This window comes from Humulus lupulus, chromosome 7 (genome assembly GCF_963169125.1).
Source record: "Humulus lupulus chromosome 7, drHumLupu1.1, whole genome shotgun sequence".
Classification (NCBI taxonomy): Eukaryota; Viridiplantae; Streptophyta; class Magnoliopsida; order Rosales; family Cannabaceae; genus Humulus; species Humulus lupulus.
In genome coordinates, this window is record NC_084799.1 from 18699595 (window position 1) to 18722658 (window position 23064).

The following is a 23064-nucleotide window of genomic DNA, read 5'->3' on the forward strand; positions in this document are numbered from 1 at the left end:
AGATCGCCTCCGAATCTCCTCTTCCTTATCTCGGCCCTGTGGTGGAGAAGGAGATCGTGATTGACCCTAACACATTCTTCGAGGTAGAGACATTCGTCTCCAAGATCACGACCCAAGGAAGGGTCAATAAAATAATGCTAAGCCACAACATAAAGGCTGAGTCTGGGGTCCTCATTGCTCGACCTCCGTTCGAAGGGGAACGGAGCTGTGCACCCCTCCAGGAAGACTTCGCGGCCTGGAGTGACGAGCACTTAAGAGCAAGGGCCTTCTTTCCCCTAGACCAATATTTTGTTGATTTCCTCAACTACGTGAAATTGGCACCGTTTTAGCTTCCCCCAAACTCATACCGACTTCTGGCGGGGCTGGAATACCTCTTTTAAAAACACCAGTGAGAGGTCCCCACTCTGGCAGATATCCTCTACTTCTTCTGCCTTAAGGCCAACCCGGAGCAAAGAGGGCGAGGTGACGAATTCTACTACCTCACCAGATTCCCGAACTCAGCCTCGGTTATCGAGCTCCCTAGCCACCCCAACGACTATAAGGATCAATTCTTTATGTCGAACGAGTTCCGCAACAGTGAGCATTGATATTTCAATCGTCCTCATAAGTCTTCTTTCTTTTCTCAGCTCGCGAAGTCATTCTCTCTTTTTAATAGACATACTTCTTGTGTTTATACTAATTGAGTTTATCATTTTTTGTGCAGCCATATTCGCAAGGACGGAGAAGTCTGCGACCTTCGGGGGTCAGTATGACACCTTGTCTGGGCTTTTGGCCCGTAAGAAGGATTACTGCCAGCTCGTGACTGACGTCACGATGCTGGCGTGCCAAATGATCGGTGAAGGCCAGACTTTGGCCTTAAGACGGAAATGGGCTACCCTTCCAGTAGTCCACGAGCTTCTGCCTCCCCAAGAAAGAAACCCTGAGGCCGCTGAAGGTGAGGAACAAGAAGAAGACGAGGTCCCTCTTGTGTGGAAGAGGCGGGCCCTAACCTAGAATGAGCTGCATCGGGGGCAGCAGCCAGCCCCACTGGCCAAGGTAACCCATACCTTTATAGGGAATTAGATAGGGCTGTTGCCGATTTTAGGCTAGTTAGATTTAACCCAAACCAGCTCGTCCACCACCACCCTAGCAATCCAGACCATAACATAACTCTACTCCAGTTCGTGGACCATCTAGTGTTGCGCCATGATATGGGTTATCCTAAGGGTACTGTTGTTGTAGATAACACCTCGACTTTTAGGTCAGCCATTTTTGAGGAATATGGGACCAATCGTAGGTCATGGCCTTCTTTGCTCTAGGGCGCCTTTGCCCCTGGATTTAGGCAATATGTAGACGAGTCTACCCCTGAGGTAGAACTTGAGCCTGAACCTCCTATAATCCAAGAAATTGTAGACTTAGACTCCCCATCTCCTCCAGTAGTCCCAAGGCCAGAGGTCGTGATAATAAACTCCTCCCCCAACCCGGAAGGTAGGACTTTCATTTATTTCTTTTATGTAAATTTATGACTTTACTTGTGTATTAACTCCCTTCTTATTCTTTTCAAGCGAAGAGATGGAATGACCAGAAGCTCCCGACCTCCGCACAGCTTTCCAGGAGGGAAAAACCAACTCAGGTCCTGTCATAAAGAAACCCTAGTGCACAAAGAAAACGCCTCCTACGACAGGAAATACCTCCAAATCTCCTGCTAATGGGAAAGGTACGAGCTCAGCTGCTCCGACTTCCATCGTGATGGAAAAAAGGGTTCCTCCTCCACCTCCTCCTCGATTTCCACCTGCTCTTGCTCGGGATCAAGTTATACAAGCTGATCCCCCAGCTCCGATTTTCCCCACTGCTACTGTGCGCATCCCAATCAATCTTCAGGATCTGGAGAAGATCCCCGATACTTTTCGGGGGACCCTCTACGAGACGACGAACCATGTGGTTGAGCACATATATAAAGCCAACCTGAGGGATCTGAGGACGATAGAAGAGAGGAGCCCGGAGAACGTCTTGGAGTCCGCCTTAGGGATGAACCTCACAATAAGATATCGTTCTTTATTGAATTTTTTTCTTTTCATTTTGCCCCAGTATGCGTCTAACTTGTCTCTTTATTTTTCCAGTCAGTCCTGGCTGAGCACCGCAGTATAGCCCAGGCCAGGGCTAGGAATGATGAGCTCCAGGCTGCTAAGAACGCCCTAAGCGCTGCTCAAGAAGGCGAGTGAACTGCCAAAGCTGCCTTTGCAGCTGCTCAAAAAGGAGAGCACGATGCCAAGGCTGCCTTTGCATCGTCTCAAAAAAGCGAGCAGGCCTCAAAGGTTGCCTTGGCTGTTCTTCAGGCCAAGGTTGTTGAGGTCAAAGCCAAGCAGCTAGAGGCCGAGGTCGCTGTTAAGGAGGAGAGAGTAGACTCACTTTCCTCCATGGAAGGCATGTTGTACCATTGCTGGGAATTTAACCAGGACGGTAATTTCTCTTTCAAAGCCCAGATCCTGCAAGAGCAGTCAGAGACAGGGGATGCTTCCACTGCAGGTGAGCAGGAGATTGAGGAGGTCACATCCTCAGAACCCCTGGAGGGGCTTGATGAAGCCTTTTTTTTTTGTATGTGTTTATAAACAATTTTCCTTTGGGCTTAGTTCAAGGTTTTTCTCCTCGGGACAACTTGAATTTTAATTCATATATCAAACTTTTAATATATTTGTCTTTTCCTTGATTATCCTTCATGTTTATGCTTTCTTATACTTGCACATTCGTGATTCTAGGAATCGACCCTTAGATCAGGATAGATATTTCGAGTTTGGTTATTTCCAAATTTGATGTGTTGATTTATATCGTACCTGTTATGTGTCAGGCCTTGGACTCGGTTATATTCGAGGTTTTAAATATTTCAAACTTAGTTCACGTTAGGTTTATTGGCATCTTGAGCTTTTAGGAAAGTCATCGAATATTCAATTTTGCTAACTTCTAAGTATTAGGCCTGGTTGTACCTAGGGTTTTAAACAATTTGAACTTAGTTCGTGCTAGGTTTATTGACACCTTGTGCTCTTAAAGATCCGTCAAATAATCAATTTTCCAAGCTTCTAAGTTTCTGACCTAGTTATATCCAAGATATTTTTGTACCTGGTTGTATCCAGGATTTTAAATTTCAAATAACTTGACCTCAGTCTGCAACCTTGCTCTGATTCTCCTCGGGTTATATGCCCCCTAAGTAACCAGAATGTGAAGAATTTCTTGGTTGCTTTTACAAATATTAATACACGAACTAATATATAAATAACCTTATAAAGGAAAAATATTTAAAACCATATGAGTAGGAAAAACTATATAACAATCCCTTATGGCTTTTATAACTAAGCCTTACATAGATAGTCGATAATACTATTGATAATATTTCTCTAAGTGGATCACGTTTCAGGTCCATGGGACTGCTTCTCCACTAAGCCGAGCTAACTTGAAAGTTCCCTCCTGCAAAATTTCCACGATCTGATAGGGGCCTTCCCAGTTCGTACCTAAAGCATTGTCTTTTGGATCTTGTTTGCCAGAAAGACCCTTTGGAGAACTAGATCGCCCAAACTGAAACTACGTCTTTTGACCCTGGAATTAAAATAAAGAGTGATTTTCTGTTGGTAATGTGCAAGCTATAGTTGTGAATCCTCTCATTTTTCATCAATCAGGTCGAGAGACGCATTAAGAGCCTCATCATTCTGCTCATGGATGAATGTCCTTAACCTGTGCGTGGCTACCTTTGCTTCGACGAGAAGGACAACCTCACTTTCGAAAGTCAAGGAGAAAGGAGTGTGCCCTATGGAGGTTCTGTGGGAAGTTCGGTATGCCCAGAGTAGCTGCAAGAGCTGCTCGGGCCAGACTCCTTTGGCCTCATCTAACCTTTTCTTGAGGCTCACCTTGAGGGTCTTATTCACAGCTTCGACCTTTCCATTGGCCTGTGGATATGCAACTGAAGAAAAACTTTTAACTACGTCGTGCCTTTCATAGAAATCAATAAAGAGATCACTATCAAACTAGGTTCCATTATTTGACACGATCTTTTTAGGAAGCCCAAACCGACACACAATGTTTTTAACCACAAAGTCGAGGACTCTCTTTGAAGTGATGGTTGCTAAAGGCTCGGCCTTTAACTACTTCGTGAAATAATCAATGGCTACCACTGCATAACGAACTCCTCCCTTTACCATAGGCAAGGATCCTATTAAGTCAATGCCCCATGCTACAAATGGCCATTCAAAGTCTCAGCTTCCTTGGTGGTGGCAAGCCTTGCCAAAGCATCAGCATTAGTGTTCTGCTTGCGAGGGATCTTTTCGACGATACCGTACTCAAACTCTGATAGCTCTCTCTTCACCTTAGCTAGGTAAGCTACCATCTTGGTACCGCACGCTTGATATTCCCCCAACACCTGATTAACCACGAACTGGGAATCACTATAACACTAGACAACCCTTGCTTTCAATTCTCTTGCCACTTTGAGCCTGGCTAACAAAGCCTCATACTCGGCTTCGTTGTTTGATGCTTCGAATCCGAATCTCAGCGTTGTATGGAATCGGTGCCCCTCTGGAGAGATTGTTATATTATTTTAAATAATATAATGTTAGATTAAATAATGTGACATAATGCGATTTGTCACACCTTGTAACATATTATTGAGAGTCACAAAATTGGACACATGAATGTGCCCAAATGTGACATATTTTGGAGTTACAAAAATAGTTACAAATTTGTAACTCCCAAATATTACCCAATAATGTGTAGATTTGATATTACAGATTTTGATTTGAATTTCTCAAAGCCATAAGAGATATGTCTGTTAGAGATGTGATTTTAACTTCCATAATGTGTATGGAAGTTACAAAATCAAGTGGGAATGAATTTGGACATTTTGGCAAATTTGGAAAATTGGTTGCTGAAAAAACGTCTTGGGCCGCAGCCTAAGTTTTTCAGGTCGCGGCCCAAGTGGCTGACAACATTTTCCAAACTTTGGTTTTATCCAATTTTGAACGTTTCCAACAGCCAAGTAACTCCCAAATCTCTATTTTAATTCCATAAACATCCAATTAATCATTGGTAATAGCCATGGGGGTTGCTGTAATTTGAAATTCAAAGGGTGTCTCAAAAACTCTATAAATAGGAGCCTAATGCTCACTTGTAAGACACACCATTTTCCATCCACAAAGCACTTGGCTGGAAAATACACCAAAAAGACTTGATATTTCCAGAGAGCTATTTCCTAGAGAGATCCCTTAGTGCTTAGAGAAAAGGGGGAAATAAGCTTTTGGACAAAGGTTTTGAACCTTGTTCAAGTTGGTGATCCCCACTACTCTACACTTTGGTTGTGTGAGAGTTTGTTCTTTTTATTGATTTTATTTTCATTCTTTTGATCTTGTTGATCTTATTTACTTGTATTATTATTGTTTTGAGTTTGTAATCTTCTTCTTCTACCTCTTTATATTTACTTGTATTTTGAGCAATTGAGTTGTACTGTTTATTTAATCAATTACCTTGTCTATTGTATTTTTTGCATAGAGTTGTATTTTGGTTTTTCTATGTTTCCATTGAGTATAAATATATATTCTTTTAACAATCAAAAACTTATCTTCATTTTCAATGGAAAGAGAAACCATAGAGATCTTGTGAGGATCCAACTTTGAAAAGATGGTAAGATAAGGTAATGCTCTTCTTTTGTTTTCTTAGAAGATCTAATGGTTTTCATATAGTGATAGAAATGAGAAGAAGAAAATTTTATAAATGAGGTTCATTGTTTTCTAATCTCCTTTGTTTTTTCAAATATAGTGGTTAGATTAGAAGATAATTTAATATCTTGATTTTTGTTATATGTGACTAATGTGTAAATAATCTAGTAGATTATTGGGTAATATGCTAGCATGTTATATAATTGTCTTATTTTGTGATAATGGGAAATTATTAGAATGACAATTTTATGAGTTTTATATGACATGCATAACTATATTTATTTTGTGAATCAATAAAAAATATGAAATCATATGTGTATGATATTTGTAATTTATGTTTACATATTAATAAAGAGTCATGTAAGTATGATATAAGTCATATATGTTGACAACTATGTGAAAGTATAATCATGCAAACATTTGTGAGATGTTAATAGGTTTTGTCCTATATTATTGTTAGTATGTGATTTGTGAATAAAAGAATTATTTGAGAATTTAATTTTTTCTCACTTAAAAGATGAGCATCTCATTTTATGAGATAAGAAAAGATGAACCTAAAGGGGTTACATCTTTTAATGGTTGTGTCTTGCTATTGCAAGAAAAATAGATCAAGGTGGATTCAAAAGTAGTTGGATGGCATATTGACTCAATAAACTTGAAGTCTAGAGTGTGGTCAATGAAATATATTTGAGAATTATTTAGTGACAATAATTCTTAAATATTCAATGTATCAATGAGGAGACATTGTAAAATTGGAGAAATAATTTTGAATCTTTACACCAATAGTGAATAGATTAAATTGTACTTTATTCATTTTGGTTAAAGATGGTGATATGTTTAAATTAATCTCAAAGAGGAGATATTTTTAAACTAAAACATAAGAAATTAAAGTGTTTAAATAAATAATGAGGGTTTATTTTCTTTGATTTAAAGTGTTTAAAAAAACTTGACATCTTCAAATTACTTTTTATGAGAAAATCAATGGATGTAAAATTGGTGTTTTCAAAAGAATCTCAAAGAGACTCTTAAGAAATACACACAAGTTGTTTAAGTGATTTTGAGATTATTTAGACAACTAAAAGTGAAAATTAGTGATTATTTGTTTGAGAAATTTTCACATGACGTTTGTGTTCACATATTTTATTTTGTGAAATATATAAAAGAAAGCAACAAAGTTAAAGTTATTTTCAAAGAAGTGTGTCTTGCTTTAGCAAGTAAATAAATCAAGATAAACATTGAGGTTTTTTATCTTGATCTATTGAGAGTTTATCATGTGGCTTAGAAGGCACATGATGAACTTTGAGATTATAAGTCTAGATTTATCTTGGAGGATAAATGACTTAATACAAATAAAGATATTTATATTTTAAAGTGATTATCACTATGAGAGAAATGTGGGGTTGATGCTCCAAAAGTTAATCAATTTATTTTGTTGATAATAATTGATTAATTTGGTCATCCTATCAAATAGGTGATTTGGAATTCCACATTCTAAATCACATTGGCTATATGCGTATAGAATGAACAAATCTAGACATGCTTGGTGTCTAAAGTTATTGTTTGTAATATTTTGATTCAAGAAGGAATCAATTTAAAACATAAAGGAGAATTATAGAAACAAAGAGGTTTCTAGAATTAATATTCAGACGTTTATCTTGGATATTGAACTATAAAATAGTGGGGGTATTGACTATGGTCAAAATCACTATTTTAAAGAGGTAACTATTTTAATCAAACTATAGCTAGCAACAAAGTTTGAATAAAAATAATGAGAGTGTCTAACTATGCATACATGAGAAAAGAAATGATTCAAATGGAATCATTTCAACATCTCAAGGGATGGGACTTAGACTCCCTAAAGAGATTCACGGTTGATGGTAATCTATCTTAATACTAGTAACTAAACTAGTATTAGGTTCAATAGGTAATAATAAATCAATCAAGTGAATAGTAGTAGTACTCAAATTTTGTCTCATTTGAGATATGAGTACTAGTGTGTTACCAAAATGAGAGTTAAAACCAAAAGGTTTTTTAATAGAACTCGGTCTTGAAAAGACAAGTATTTTAGGGTAACAAAATGCTATAAGAGTTCTACCTATATAGACCTAGGGGTGGTGCCGCCCCTCATGAGAATTGGGAGTCATTCTCAAGAAAAGTCTATGAATGGAATGTGCACATGGCCATTAACGGTGCAAAAGCGAGACATTGAGGTCTCAAGTGAACATAGCGAATGTGTGTGTGTTATCACCGGTTTGTTATCAAGGGATAGTGGTTCAATGCTTCGGCAACCAAAATATCAACAAACTTTGTGATAATTACACTATGGTAAAATTCAAGTTGAAAGACATTTTACTTTATGCACCAATGCAAAGGCTTCTATAAAGAGTGATTATTTAATCAAGTGGGGGAATATTATATTTTAATATAATGTTTGATTAAATAAGTGTTACAAAAGGTGATTATTTAATCTAAGTGGGGGAATGTTATATTATTTTAAATAATATAATGTTAGATTAAATCATGTGACATAATGTGATTTGTCACTCCTTGTAACATATTATTGAGAGTCACAAAATTGGACACATGTAAGTGCCCAAATGTGACATATTTTGGAGTTACAAAAACAGTTATAAATTTCTAACTCCAAAATATTACCCAATAATGTGTAGATTTGATATTACACATTTTGATTTGAATTTCTCAAAGCCATAAGAGATATAGCTGTTAGAGATGTGATTTTAACTCCCATAATGTGTATGGAAGTTACAAAATCAAGTGGGAATGAATTTGGAACATTTTGGAAAATTGGTTGCTGAAAAAACATCTTGGGCCGCGGCCTGAGTTTTTCAGGCCGCGGACCAAGAGGAAGAAAACATCATGGGCCGCGGCTAGTGTTTTTCAGGCCGCGACCCAAGTGGCTGACAACATTTTCCAAACTTCAGTTTTATCCAATTTTGAACATTTCCAACAGCCAAGTAACTCCTAAATCTCTATTTCCAATTAATCATTGGTAACAACCATGGGGGTTGGTGGAATTTGAAATTCAAAGGGTGTCTCAAAAACTCTATAAATAGGAGCCTAATGCTCACTTGTAAGACACACCATTTTCCATCCGCAAAGCACTTGGCTGGAAAATACACCAAAAAGGCTTGATAATTCCAGAGAGCTATTTCCTAGAGAGATCCCTTAATGCTTAGAGAATAGGGGGAAATAAGCTTTTGGACAAAGGTTTTGAACCTTGTTCAAGTTGGTGATCCCCATTACTCTACACTTTGGTTGTGTGAGAGTTTGTTCTTTTTATTGATTTTATTTTCATTCTTTTGATCTTGTTGATCTTATTTACTTGTATTATTATTGTTTTGAGTTTGTAATCTTCTTCTTCTACCTCTTTATATTTACTTGTATTTTGAGCAATTGAGTTGTAATGTTTATTTAATCAATTACCTTGTCTATTGTATTTTTTGCTTAGAGTTGTATTTTGGTTTTTCCATGTTTCCATTGAGTATAAATATATATTCTTTAACAGAGATCAATATGATCCCAGCTCCGGATCCATTCTCATTAGATGAGCCATCCACGAATATTCTCCATAACTCCTGCACCGGCTCCTTCAAAAGCTCCTCTTCAAATTCGGTGCATTCAGCCATAAAATCAGCAAGGGCCCGGCTTTTGATCGAGGTCCGTGGTGTGTACCATATCTCAAACTGGCTGAGTTCTACTACCCATTTTAAAAGACGTCCCAACGCTTCAGGTTTTTGCAAAGCCTACCTTAGAGGTTGGTCAGTCATGACGTGAATTGAATGGGATTGGAAGTATGGTCTAAGCTTCCTGGAAGCTAATATCAAGCAAAATGTTATCTTTTCTATCAACGGATACCGTGATTCAGCCCCAAGAAGTCTTTTTCTTATATAGTACACCGGTTTTTGAGCACGGTTTTCTTCCCGAACTAATACGGTGCTGGCTGCATTTTTTGTTACGGACAAATATAGGAATAGGGGCTCTCCAGATATAGGCTTAGACAATACTGGGGGTTCATCCAAATGCGCCTTTAGGGCGAGGAACACCAGCTCACACTCTTCAGTCCATTCAAATTTCTTATTTCCTCTGAGCAAGTTGTAAAAGGGAAAACACTTGTCAGTTGACTTTGAAATAAATCGGTTTAACACCGCCACTTTTCTAGTCAAGCTCTGAACTTCTTTACGCGAGCTGGGCGAAGGCATCTCCAATAATGACTTGATTTTTTCTGGGTTAGCCTCTATCCCCCTTGTATTGACTATGAATCCCAGAAACTTTCTCGACGCTACTCCAAAAGTACATTTCTGGGGATTTAGCCTCATATTGTATTTCCTCAAGATTTCAAAACATTCTTTTAGATCAGAAACATGGTTATTGGCAGTCTTTGATTTGACTAGCATATCGTCAACATACACTTCCATATTTTTCCCGATCTGATCAACGAACATTCTGTTAACTAACCATTGGTAGGTAGCCTCGGCATTCTTCTGCCCGAAGGGCATAACTTTATAATAATATACATTCGTTGGAGTCATAAAGCTAGTATGCTCCTAGTCTGCAGAATTCATCACGATCTGGTTATATCCAGAGTACGCATCCATAAAAGACATGAGTTCGTGTCCCGCGGTGGCGTCTACCAACTTGTCAATTCTCGACAATGGGAAGCAATCCTTAGGAAAAGCTTTGTTCAGGTCGGAGAAATCAATGAAAGTACGCCATTTTCCATTCGGATTTGGTACCAGGACAGAATTCGCGACCCAGATCGGGTATTTTGCTTCACAAATGAACCCACACTTTATTAACCAAGCTATTTCTTCTTCCAATGCCTCAGCTCGAACTATTCTCATACGTCTCTATTTTTGGGATTTCGCAGGCACGCTTTTGTCCAAGTTTAGGGTGTGCATGATTACACTCGGGTTTATTCCCACCATGCCTTCATGAGACCAGGCAAAAACATCTAGATTACCTTGCAGAAATTTAACTAGCTTCGTTTTCCTATCATCACCAAGATTTTTTCCAATCTTAACGACTCTTGAAGCATCCGTGGGATCTATTTTTACCTCCTTGAGCTCCTCAATAGCTTGGAGCTCTGATCTGTCCTCGCCTATTCATGGATTGATGTCATCATTTGGGGTGACATCTTTATCCTTTAATCCTTGAGGTTTTTCCGTCCCAGAGGCAACTTCCACTTCCGGGGACTCCTCAACTCCGTCACTTATGGCCATTGCTTGCTGCCCGGGTTGTGATTTTCCTTCATGGAAATGCTATAGCATTTTCTAGCAGGGAGTTGATCGCCTATGACAGTGCATATTCCCGCGGATGAGGGGAATTTGATTGCCAAGTGGCGGATAGAGGTTATGGCTTCGAACGCCATCAACGCAGGTCGACCCAAAATTGCATTGTATGTGGCTGGACAATCAATGACCATGAACTCGAGAAGCTCGGAGACTATTCGTGGACCTTCACCCAATGTTACCACTAACTCGATTATTCCTATAGATGTCGACCCTTCACCAGAAAACCCATATAGAATCACGGAGGTAGCCTTCAGCTCGGTTACAGACAATCCCATTTTTTCTAAGGTGGACCTAAAGAGTAAATTCATGGAACTTCCATTATCTACTAGCGTCCTCCTAACTCTCCGGTTGGCGAGCTGAACGATTATCACTAGAGGATCGTTATGTGGGAACTGGACATGGTTGGCATCTTCCTCTGTAAAACTGATTAGTTATTTTTCCAATCGTTGCTGCTTTGACAACCGTTGCTCTAGGACAAACTCGACTTCGTTATTGGATTTTAGCTCGTTGATATAACTTTTTTGGGCACCTCTGCTTGTGCCTGCCAAATGAGGTCCTCCCGAAATTGTGGCTATATCTCCTCCTATTATCGGAGGAGGATTATCCTGATTCACCTGAGCTCCAGTTTGTTTCATTGGAGCTTTCGGAGCCAACAAAGTGTTTTGTCCAGCGGGCTGACTTGGAGTTGTTCGATTTCAGGCGTACTGAGACAAAGGTCCTGCCCTGATGAGAGTATCGATTTCATCCTTCAAGTGTCTGCATTCATCTGTATTATGACTGATATCATTGTGGAATCGATAGAATTTTGAAGGGTCTCTCTTCGCCCTTTGATTCTTTAACGGTTCTGGTTTCTTCCACGGAAGGCGAGCAGAATTTTCCAAGAAGATGCGTTCTCTAGTATCTGTGATATGTTGTGTAGACCGGTTTAAATTTCTCCACAAACTTGTTTTTCTTTGTTCCGTTTTGGTCTTCCTCACCATTTCTCTTTCTCTTGTTATTTCCCCCTTGGTTATTCTGAGCAACGGTTTGAGCTGTAGCCACTACATCCGTTGTTGTTCCAACAGGCTGGACAGGGACTTGGCTGGTTCCTGCGACGGAAGCTCGTGCCTCTTCTAGGTTAACCCACCTTTGAGCTCGGTTCAAGAACTCATCAATAGTACTAACTCCTTTCCACTGTAGATCTTGCCACAGGTCACCTCCAACAAGGATTCCCGTTCTCATTGCCATGAGCTTGGAACGCTCGTCGGCGTCTCTAGCTCGTGTAACAACATTGGAAAACCTACTTAGGTATGCTTTCAATGGTTCATCGGGCTGTTGCTTTACGTTTGCCAGAGAGTCAACTTTAATCCTAGCTGCTTGAGAAGCCCTGAATGCTCTCTTGAAATTAGCGGAAAAGCTCTTCCACGAGTTGATTGAATGCCTCTTGTACTGTTTGAACCATTGCCTAGCTGGCCCAATCAGAGTCGAGGGGAATATTAAGCATCTTAGCTCGAGCTCGATGTTGTGGGCCATCATCATGGTGTTGAACATCCCCAAGTGGTCAGACGGGTCTCCATCTCCATCAAACTTTGACAAATGTGGCATCCTAAAACCCTGTGAATATGCAGTCGTCGCAATATTCAGAGCGAAAAGCTCGAGCTCATCCTCTGAATCACACTCATCTTTCTCTTTTTCCGATAAGAGTCTTTTCATCAGCTTCTCCATATGGGCTAACCTTTTGAGGGTTTGGTCCCTGGTTCCTTGGTTATTCTGGGGCTGTTCAACAACTCCCATCCTATTATACGCGTTCTGCGGGTTGTTGTCCCTCCAAGTTTGGGCTTGGTTTTGTGGGACATTCCCGTTATCACGTACCTCGGAAGGACCTCCCCCGTGACGAGTATAACTAACTCCTTTATTTCGAGTTGAATTTCTTCTCTGTGAGTTTAAACGATCTCGCAGATCAGGCTGTGGATCAAATCGGGGACTCTGAGCCTAACTCAGGTGATTTCTCAGATCGCCTTCTGTAGTGTCCCAGAATATTTACTTAGCTAGCTAGGTAGTAGTAGTAGTAGTGGTAGTGGTAGTGGTAGTGGTAGGAGGAGGAGGAGCAGCAGCAGCAGCAGGAGCAGTAGCAGTAGCAGTAGCAGTAGCAGTAGCAGTAGCAGTAGCAGTAATAGTAGTAGTAGCAGTAGTAGTAGTAGTAGTAGTAGTAGTAGTAGTAGTAGTAGTAGTAGTGTTAGATTCCGTAGATTTTGGTTTTGGTTCAAGCCGGGACATAGTTGGACACTCATAATAAGTTTAACCTATAGTTTAGAAATATTAATTATAACATAAGGTTTGATTAATATTTCTGGTCATATAGCAGTAGTAGCAGCATCAGTAGTAGTAGTAGTAGTAGTATTAGTAGTAGTGTTAGATTCCGTAGATTTTGGTTTTGGTTCAAGCCGGGACTTAGTTGGACACTCATAATAAGTTTAACCTATAGTTTAGAAATGTTAATTATAACATAAGGTTTGATTAATATTTCTGGTCATAGATATATATTTATTATAACCTAAGGTTTAGATAGAACCATTAAGAGCATGACACTTGTCATAATCATGATTATTAAGGAATTAAGTATTTTGATGAATAGTTTTAATAAAAGAAAGATCTAGAAGCTCTAAAACCTTCCAAAAACTGTTAGGATCGTATTATGACTCAAGTAGCTAACTGGGTGGTACGACTCGTGTCAAACTTGTGAAAGAATACTTGGGCCTTTTTACAAAAAGTCTGGGAAACCAGAAAAGGAATACCCAGGTCGCAAGGCAAAGGAGGACAAAACCCCACTTTGACTCACCAAGGAGAAGCTAAGTACTTTTCATAAATAGAATAGTCAAGGAAGGGGGGGGGGGGGGGGTCAAAGCTCACGTGCTCGGATCGGAATAGTCAACAAGCGAGACTGCCCTGGGTCCTATTCGAAATCAATCCCCAGTAAGCGAGGTAAACAACAATGTAAGCGGTTCGGAACAGTCTATCTATGGACCTTAGCATAAGTGAGATAACTGCCATTGGCTGGCCTGGGAAATCATTTTTAGCAATAGATAGAATAGGTCAAAGCACTAGGTTACAATTTTTCTGGATAGGTTGAACTATTGGAAGCAAATGGAAAAGGAACACCGAGTGGGATTAAAGAAACTAGCAGACTGATCACTAAATAGATACAAATAGGTGCAAATTCTGACATCAACACAGCCCACTTGGTTCTTAGGGTATTATTCGGCTTGCCTTCTCCCCCATTAAAACAACACCTGAGGAAAGTGATAGACCCGAGTAGCAGCCTCGACCCGAGCGGAAGTGCGATGTGTCTGGAAACTCAGGATCGTAAATGGATTCGAGTACCATTTTGATCGCCTCTCCCAAGAGCAGATAAAAGTCTCATACTCAAGGACCGGAAGCTCTCACAGCGTCAAGGCAAAGAATCATCGCTTCTTTCTGGCAACTAGCTTCTCAAGTGGGTGGCTTGGTAAGCAAGCTTCCGTCAGTCAAGGCTGTTTTATCAATTCAAAATATGCTAGAAAAGTGCAAATACGTGTTTGATATATCAACGTATGCCGATATATCGCAGTTATAGGGGCCGATATATCGTCTACGGGAGATACAAAAAACACGTCGACTTTGCACGAACGATCTAACGGGCTCGGGAATATAGGGGGAGGCGATATATCAGCTCCAAGATGATTTTTTTGAAAGTTTGATTTTTAATTTTGAAAATTACCCTTAACCACTTAGACCTGCCTTTGAACGATTTTGACCGAGTTCTAGGCGTCTGTTGAACGAAAAATTCAAATATTTTTCATTTTATATTCATTTATTTATTCAAATTAAAAGGGGTTAGTTTCACTCCTTGAACTTTATAAATAGGACCTAGTACTCAGCCATTTTCTTCATTCTTCAAGCAATTGATTAGAGCTTCCAAGGTGCTAGTATTACTATAGAGAGATACACTTGGGTTTTGGGATAAAAGCTTTATCATTCTAAGCTTTTATAAACACTTGGGAAGTGAGATAAAGTGTGATTTCGGTATTGAGGTTTAGATCAATCCATAAGATCATTCAAGGTATTCTTATTCCTAAGTTCAATTCTTTATGTTTCTATAGTTTTCTTTTATTCAGATCCTAACTCTTGTTTATGATTCTTGATTAGGTATTTAAGTTCTTGAAACTTAAGGTTCTTCTTGGATGGTTTAGTGTTCTTTTCATCTTTTTTTCTTTAGATTCTCACCCTTTTTACTGTTGGTTTATAGGAGTGTTCTAATCTCGTTCTTGTTCCCAAATATCCCGGTTTTTGGAAAGGAAAATAGGATAGATTTTATGTGCTTATATGTTATGATATGTTTATGTTATGATATGTATATGTATAATATGTCTTGTATTCCTTGGGCATATGACTTGTTTAGATGACAAGCCCCACGAATATGTTTTATAGTCCTTGGGCATATGACTTGTTTAGCTAGCAAGCCCCAAGAATTTATGGGCATATGACTTGCTTAGCAAGCAAGCCCCACAAATTTATGGGCATATGACTTGCTTAACTAACAAGCCCCAAGAATTTATGATGGCCATTAATATTGTAGTCCTATACGATATATGTTTTTTTTTATAGTCATATGTTTTATAGTGTATGTTTATGATATAGTCTTATGCTTATGCTCATGCTTATGATTTATGTTATATGTTGTTAGTAGATTTTTCTGTCTGGGCATTAGGCTCACTCCTTTATTTTTAGTGTGATACAGGATAATGACTATGGAAGGAGGAAGGATTCTTGGAAACTTGGCTTGTGTGTTAAGGATGAATGGATTGCGTTGACTGCGTGTCGATCGAGGATGACGTTATTTAGTCTTTTGAATTATGTTCTTTTGTAATTCCGCACTTAGTTTTAAACAAGTGAATTAAAGTTTATGTTTTATGTTTTATAAACAATGAGATCCCGTACCATAGCATATTTTATTTAATATTTTTATCTTATTTTGTATTGGTACAATATTTTGGGATTTTAATAAAGTTATGTTATTTCCTATGTTTGTATCAAAATAATAGCAGCTATGTCTAGTAGTTTTTAATGGTCCAAGGTCTTAGAAATAGTGGGTCATTACACATTCAGACCTGCCACTTCAGTGGCTCTCAGTCCAATAACTTCCATTAGCGAAGCTCACTGCTCGCGGTTGAGGCTGAGGATCTGGAGTATTGACTCGGGTCTGCGGGACATAAGTAGGGGCAGACGGAGGAGGATTTCTCTTGCTGTCCCCATAAGCGGGAATGTCCCGAGCAGACGGAGGAGGATTTCTCTTACTGTTCCCATCAACCGGAATGTCTCGTGCAGAACGAGGTGGTGTTGGATGTCTTATGGGTGATGGGGGATGCCTGACTGGTGAGACAATTCTTGTCCCATCACGGTGAACTAAATTAGCCCGCGGTCGCTCTGCCCCACCATTTCTAGCTCTTTGCGCCTAGCGATCTGATCGTGGCGCGGAAGGATTGGTCGAAACATTTTGTCTCTATGAGCCTGTCATTTTGTCTCTATGAGTCTGCTCCGACTCCTCCTCGTGGGTTACCATGGGTATTCCTATGAGCATGAGACAGTGGTACCGAACTTGGGGTCGCGGTTCTGACCGATCGACTAATTTGTCGCTGACCCCTAGGAGGGCCACTAGGCTGAGCAGTTCGTCCATCTTGCGTTGTGGGCACATAACTTGGGGTGGCAGTTCTGACTGACCAACTTGGCTTGTATCGGTTATTCCTGTGGGACTTATGAGACCCACTTTGCCTCTTTTCGACATTAACGTCGGTTGCAAGAGGGGGTAACCGAGCCAAAACCTCCTCAATCTGCCTGTTTTCCTTAGCAAGATGGCTCCTTAAGTGCATATTTTCCAGTTCTACTGCAGTTAAGTAGTCTGGGTTTGGATTCAGCGGCAATGATGTCGAACTCCCAATATCGTCGTGGCCCACCGGTTGCTTTCCCGGTCGTTGCTGAACTTCAGGGCCATGCTCATTTGAAACAGCAGTATGGTGGGCCCCCTGCCCACCAGGCTGTTCCATCTCATTGTCGTGCATCGAGTGAGTGACCACCATGATGAGAATTAATTGGGATTTGATGAATGCACTAATTTTCCTCTCAATGAAAGCACCAAACTGTTGATGCGGTTTTTCGCCAACAGTGAATTAAGAAAATAACAAGGTTGAATTAGTGCTTGATGGTAAACCGAAGTAAGAAAATAACTCTTAAGAACACTGGTCTTTTTACGTGGTTCAGTGGTTAAAATCCACCTAGTCCACGAGTCTATATTATTACTGCTTTTTTCTCTCTATTTTGACAGAGTTTCGATATTACAAAATTATCCTCCCCTTTCCTATCCAATATTCTCAGTATTTATAGAAAAATTCCTTGAACAAGTTTCGGTAATCCCGAGAGTCAATCACGGATTTCCGTATTTATTACATTTATTATGGAATATTCCCATTTATACCAAGATATGATCTGATCATGAAATAAATAGACTCCTAATATCTGGGGCATTAACTATCACAGGCTGGCCACAAACTATCGTATAAAGTATCCAGGTCTTCGGGGATCCGCGGACATGTCATATGGTCAATTCACCCCAAGATGAACACACCGCTGAGCTCGTATCATGGAGGCCATGCCTTACAAATACTATAAGCTTGTGCTTATCAATTTATGCATCCCTAGCTCGTACAACCATCATGAAAATCGTGCTGTCTATATGGAACGTACATGGACTCCTTGGCTATTTCTTCCATGCATTTATTTGCCAGCTGTATACGATCTGAGGGAAAAACTCATGCTGAAATTAGGATACACAAATCAACTACCCATATTTATCACATAATTATTTCCTTGCCCTAGAAAATTCATTCCTTTGCAATTGAGTCCTTTCTCTTTACAAATATTTCTTTTGACATCCTTACCCTTGACAGTGTAGGACAGAGGTGATCTGGGGACCATGGACCTATAATACGAAGCTCCAATAAACCAGATTATTAATTAAACTCTTTAATTTAATAATCTTATTTATTAATTCCATGATCATTCCACTATAAAATATGGAATTGCACTCTAAGTATTTATAGAATTATATTTACAGAGTTTTTTCTAGTAGTCCATTGATATAATCAATATATGTAGTTCTGTCCTCCATTATTCATAGCTACTGCCTATGACTATGAGATATATGTGGCCATTGAGAATTGAGATATATGATTCATAGTAGTCCATTGAGATATAATCAATATATGTTGCCATGCTTAAATCCATTTGCATCCTCTTATCCATAGCTACTGCCTATGACTATGAGATATGGAAAATGGACATCAAGACAACTTTTCTGAATGGCTATCTTGATGAAAGTATCTATATGGTACAACCAGAAGGGTTCATCAAGAATGGGGAAGATCAAAAGGTGTGCAAGTTGCTAAAATCCATTTATGGATTAAAGCAAGCATCTAGATCTTGGAATATCACCTTTGATCAAATAATTAAAACATATGACTTCGAACAGAATGTCGACGAAGCATGTGTACAAATACATCAAAGGAAAAGTGGTGGTTTTCCTAGTTCTTTACGTTGATGACATTTTTCTCATTGGGAACAATGTAGAGACATTATCAAACATGAAGAAGTGGTTAGCCAAAAAGTTCCAAATGAAATATTTGGGAGAGGCGAGCTATGTTCTGGGAATCCAAATCCTAAGGGATAGGAAGCACAAGCTCTTGGAACTTTTTCAGGCTAATTATATAGATAAGGTGCTTGAAAGATTCTCTATGGAGAATTCCAAGAAATGTCAGTTACCGATCAGACATGTAATTACTCTCTCCAAGGAACAATGTCCTAAGACAACTCAGGAGGAAGATGATATAAGAAAGTATCCTTATGCTTCAACAATTGGGAGTCTAATGTATGCTATGTTGTGTACTAGGCTCGACATATGTTATGCAGGAGGGATTGTAAGTCGTTATCAATCAAATCCTAGTTTGGAACACTGGATTGCAGTAAAGCATATTCTCAAGTATCTTAGGAGAACGAGATATTATATGCTTGTATATTCAGGGGATGAGCTGAGCCCTACTGGATACACTGATTCTCATTTCCAATCAGACAAAGATAGTCGAAAGTTGACGTCTAGGTCAGTTTTCACTCTTGGTGGAGGAGTTGTTGTCTGGAGAAGTATTAAACAATCTAGCATAGCAGATTCAACCATGGAAGTCGAATACATAGCGGCTTGTGAAGCAGCTAAGGAGGCAGTTTGGTTGAGAAAGTTCTATACTGATCTGGAAGTAGTTCTAGATATGAATAAGCCGCTAATCCTATACTGTGACAACAGTGGAGCAGTAGCTAACTCCAAGGAACCAAGAAGCCACAAGAGAGGAAAACATATAGAAATGAAATACCATCTGGTGAGAGAGATTGTACACCAATGTGATGTGACTGTCATGAAGATAGTGTCGGAACAGAACCTAGTTGTAACGATCAAAAATTACTAATAAGGCTTAAGGGCCTTGATTAGTGTGTCAGGATGGCATAATTAGTTTATATGTGATTTAAATGGTTAAATGCATGATTATGTGATGAGCATGCTGTTAGAAAAAGCTTATACAGGATCTTTATTTATTTTCATGTATATCTAATATTAAACAAATTAATACGAGATAGCCTAAAACATGTTTCTAAAATTGAATTCAAAGAGAAACAAAAATAGAATACTTACAGTATACGCAGCGGAATTAAGAGTCCTTCCTTCAGTTTCTCTAACTCTTGTATCCTTTCTGTCGCAGAGTATTATCAAGAAACTGAACCGATCTTCTATTTTCTTCACGATCTTCCAATGTATCCTTAGAACCACCTAGACTAGTGTGGGAAATTCTCAACACATGAGATAGATATAGAGAGAAGAAGAGAAAATACAAAGAGGCTTAGAAAAGGACTTGTGTTTAGAGAGAATATAAAACTATTAGAAAATCTGACTTATCAAAAACCCTTGTTTTGACTTCTCTATAAGCACTCCTTTTATAGACTCAATTAGGCCATTTAATTTAATTAAAAAAATCAATAAAATAGCAGCCATTTTGAAGCCCTAGGTCGAAATTATCATGGGCTATAGGCCCGTGAAATTTCCCATTTGATTATAAGCCCATTGGACTTAAAATCAAGACCTGTGTTATTTTCTATTGATTTAATTAATTAAATAATTATTTAAATCCTTTATCAAATTAATTATTTATAATTTGAACCTTGATTTAAATTTATTTATTAATTTAGATACCAATTTATCTTAATTAATAAATCTGCCATAATTTCTCTTTTCTTCTCAAAATTACACAACTCTGTGAAACTATCCAAAATTGACCTGGTCAACTTTGATAATTCTAATTGATGATTAAATCAATTAATTGAGACTATCTAGATGATTTTATCCAAGGTACAATGGGGACCATGGGCCTATGAAATCAAGCTCCAATAAGTTTTCATAAATCTAACAAATAAATTCACTAACTTATTAATTCCTCGTGACTCCACTATAGACTTGGAATTGCACTCTTGAATTCATAGAACGCTCTATAACAAATATAGATACGCTATTAATTATCCATTGTTACAACCATAATTGTCACTCAATCCTCTATAGACGGTCTACAATGAGATAGGACTAAAATACCGTTTTACCCCTCATTGTATTTTATCCTTAAAACACTTAGTTCCTTGTAAATGATATTTCAGTAAACTAATTTAATTAATGAAATGAGATCTCTATCATTTAACACCTTGAACCGAACTAAAAGGAAACCATCGTTTCACTTCTTCATCAGAAGCTATAGATGTTCATATCTATGATTAACACTCCCACTCAATTATACTACCGAGTTCCCAAGATGTAAGTATGGGCTAGTCCGTAGGGTAAGCTGGTAACGAACAAGTCAAAGAACTCAAATAATACAATCAGTTTGAATACTAACCACTCAGAATTGAGATTGAATTGACCTATGGTCAACTATATGATATGACTAGAATAGATAATAACGGTATGTTTACTTATCTTATCAACTGTCAATATCGGTCCTGTCCGATGTAACAAATACATCCGATCTTATCTACTTTGCTAATGTTCTGGAAAGAACATAACACTGTAATGTGTAAGTAGATCATATCGTAGATTGGCAAGTCAGTATAAATCTGGTGCACTGACTAATCTTAGGACTAACTTATTTTTGAACATATAATCATATTTATATTCCACTGTGATTACGTCACTATAAATAAGATTAGCTATATGCTCGGGATTTAATAGAAGTTTATATTAAATAAATAATCATGAAAATAAAACATGTGAGCAAAGTGATTTACCAAGTCAAAAAATGATTTCTATTCTTTTATTGATAATAAAATGAGATTACAAAGAATTTGGGTTTTAATTAGGGCATAAAACCCCAACACATGCTTATATGATTATATGGATATATGAGATGCATGATTATGAGTATTAGTATGCATGTAGGCCCTGCTTAGCTTATAGGGACATATTTGTAATTTTGGCCCGTTGAGGGCATAAATGTGATTATTTGTGATAAATTGTTGAGACCACATTATTATGTGGATGTATTTACAATTGGTTGCTCAAAGCGATCCTAGTGAGCGGTTTAGCATTATAGTCACGGTGGGGATTTATACCCGGCTCGGGGGAGCTTGGGGGTATTTTTGGGAACTTGGGAAATATATTGGAGACTATTGGACATTGAGGAAAATAATTGGTGATTAATTAGATGACGAGAATTAAGTGGTAAATATTAGGAACACTTGAGGATTAGCGGGAATTGGGAACAAATGACCAAAATGCCCTTAAAATGTTTAAAGGCTTAGGTTGTAATGGGAGGGCAAAATGGGCATTTGATGGTTAAAAGAGGATAAGGGTCTTTCTGCCTTTTTAGAATTAGTGGGATTTGTAGAATATATTAGAAGCTGAAGGAAAGAGAAGGAAGAAAGAAAGAAGGAAAAACATAGTACCTGACCTATATCCCATTCTCTCTCACGAATGGTTGTCTTCCTCACCATTTCTTGTGGAATTTGAAGCTGTAAACTCAGAGGAGGCTTAGGCTAGAGCTGGTACCTTGGTTCTTGAGGTAAATCAAGAGGGTTAGCTAGGGTTAGTTCTCAAATTAAAGGTAAGGTTTAAAGTTGTTTTGAGATTTATGAGTTTTGGTGAGTTTGAATTCTGAATTTGGATTTTTAAATAGAAGTTAAGGGGTGTTTGAGCTTGAGGAATTGAGGAGCTATAGGCTGGAAGGGAATTAAGGGAAACCTAGGGTCGGATTCTCCATTAAAGGTAAGGATTTCTGAGCTTGATCATTTGAGTTTCTGGGTTGTTTCTGGTTTTTCTGTTGAGTTCTTGAGTTTCAAACTCAATTCTTGTTTTTTTGTGTTTAATGATGCATGTGGCCAAGTTTGATGTTGTTGGGCCATGTGGGATGAGATGTAGTGGATGGTAGGCTTAACTTAAAGTGTGGTTGAGGTTTGGAGGGGTTTTAGGGAGTTTTGGCTCGGGGAAATTCGAAGGAAGAGCTCAGAGAGCTAATGGTGTTGTTTGTAGCGTTGTAGCACTAGCCTTAGAGCGATACAGCGTTATGCTTGATTCTGGGGGGCATTTTTGCTTCTGTTTGTAGCATTGTAGCGCCCACCTTGTGGCGCAATAGCGTTACCCTGCCTCCAGAAGAGGGTTTTGGGTATTTTTCTTAGGGTTTTCGCTTGGGGGCTCGAGGGTCGATTCCACCACCCTGTTTGGTGGAATTGGGCTTCCCTAGGGCTTGGGATTGGTCCCGAGGTTGGGTTACGATATTGAATGTCAATGAGGGTTCTATGTTACGTATGTAACTAGGTGTACGCTAGGGCTCGGACGGGATCGTGCTCGAGGATCGTTTCTAGTAACCAAAGCGCTCGGAATCAAAGGTAAGAAACTGCACCCAGTTATGTGATTATGTTGGGACTAAGAGTTCCCTATATTTGTATGTGATGTCATGAGATGGTATTATGCCATGGGGACATGTTAT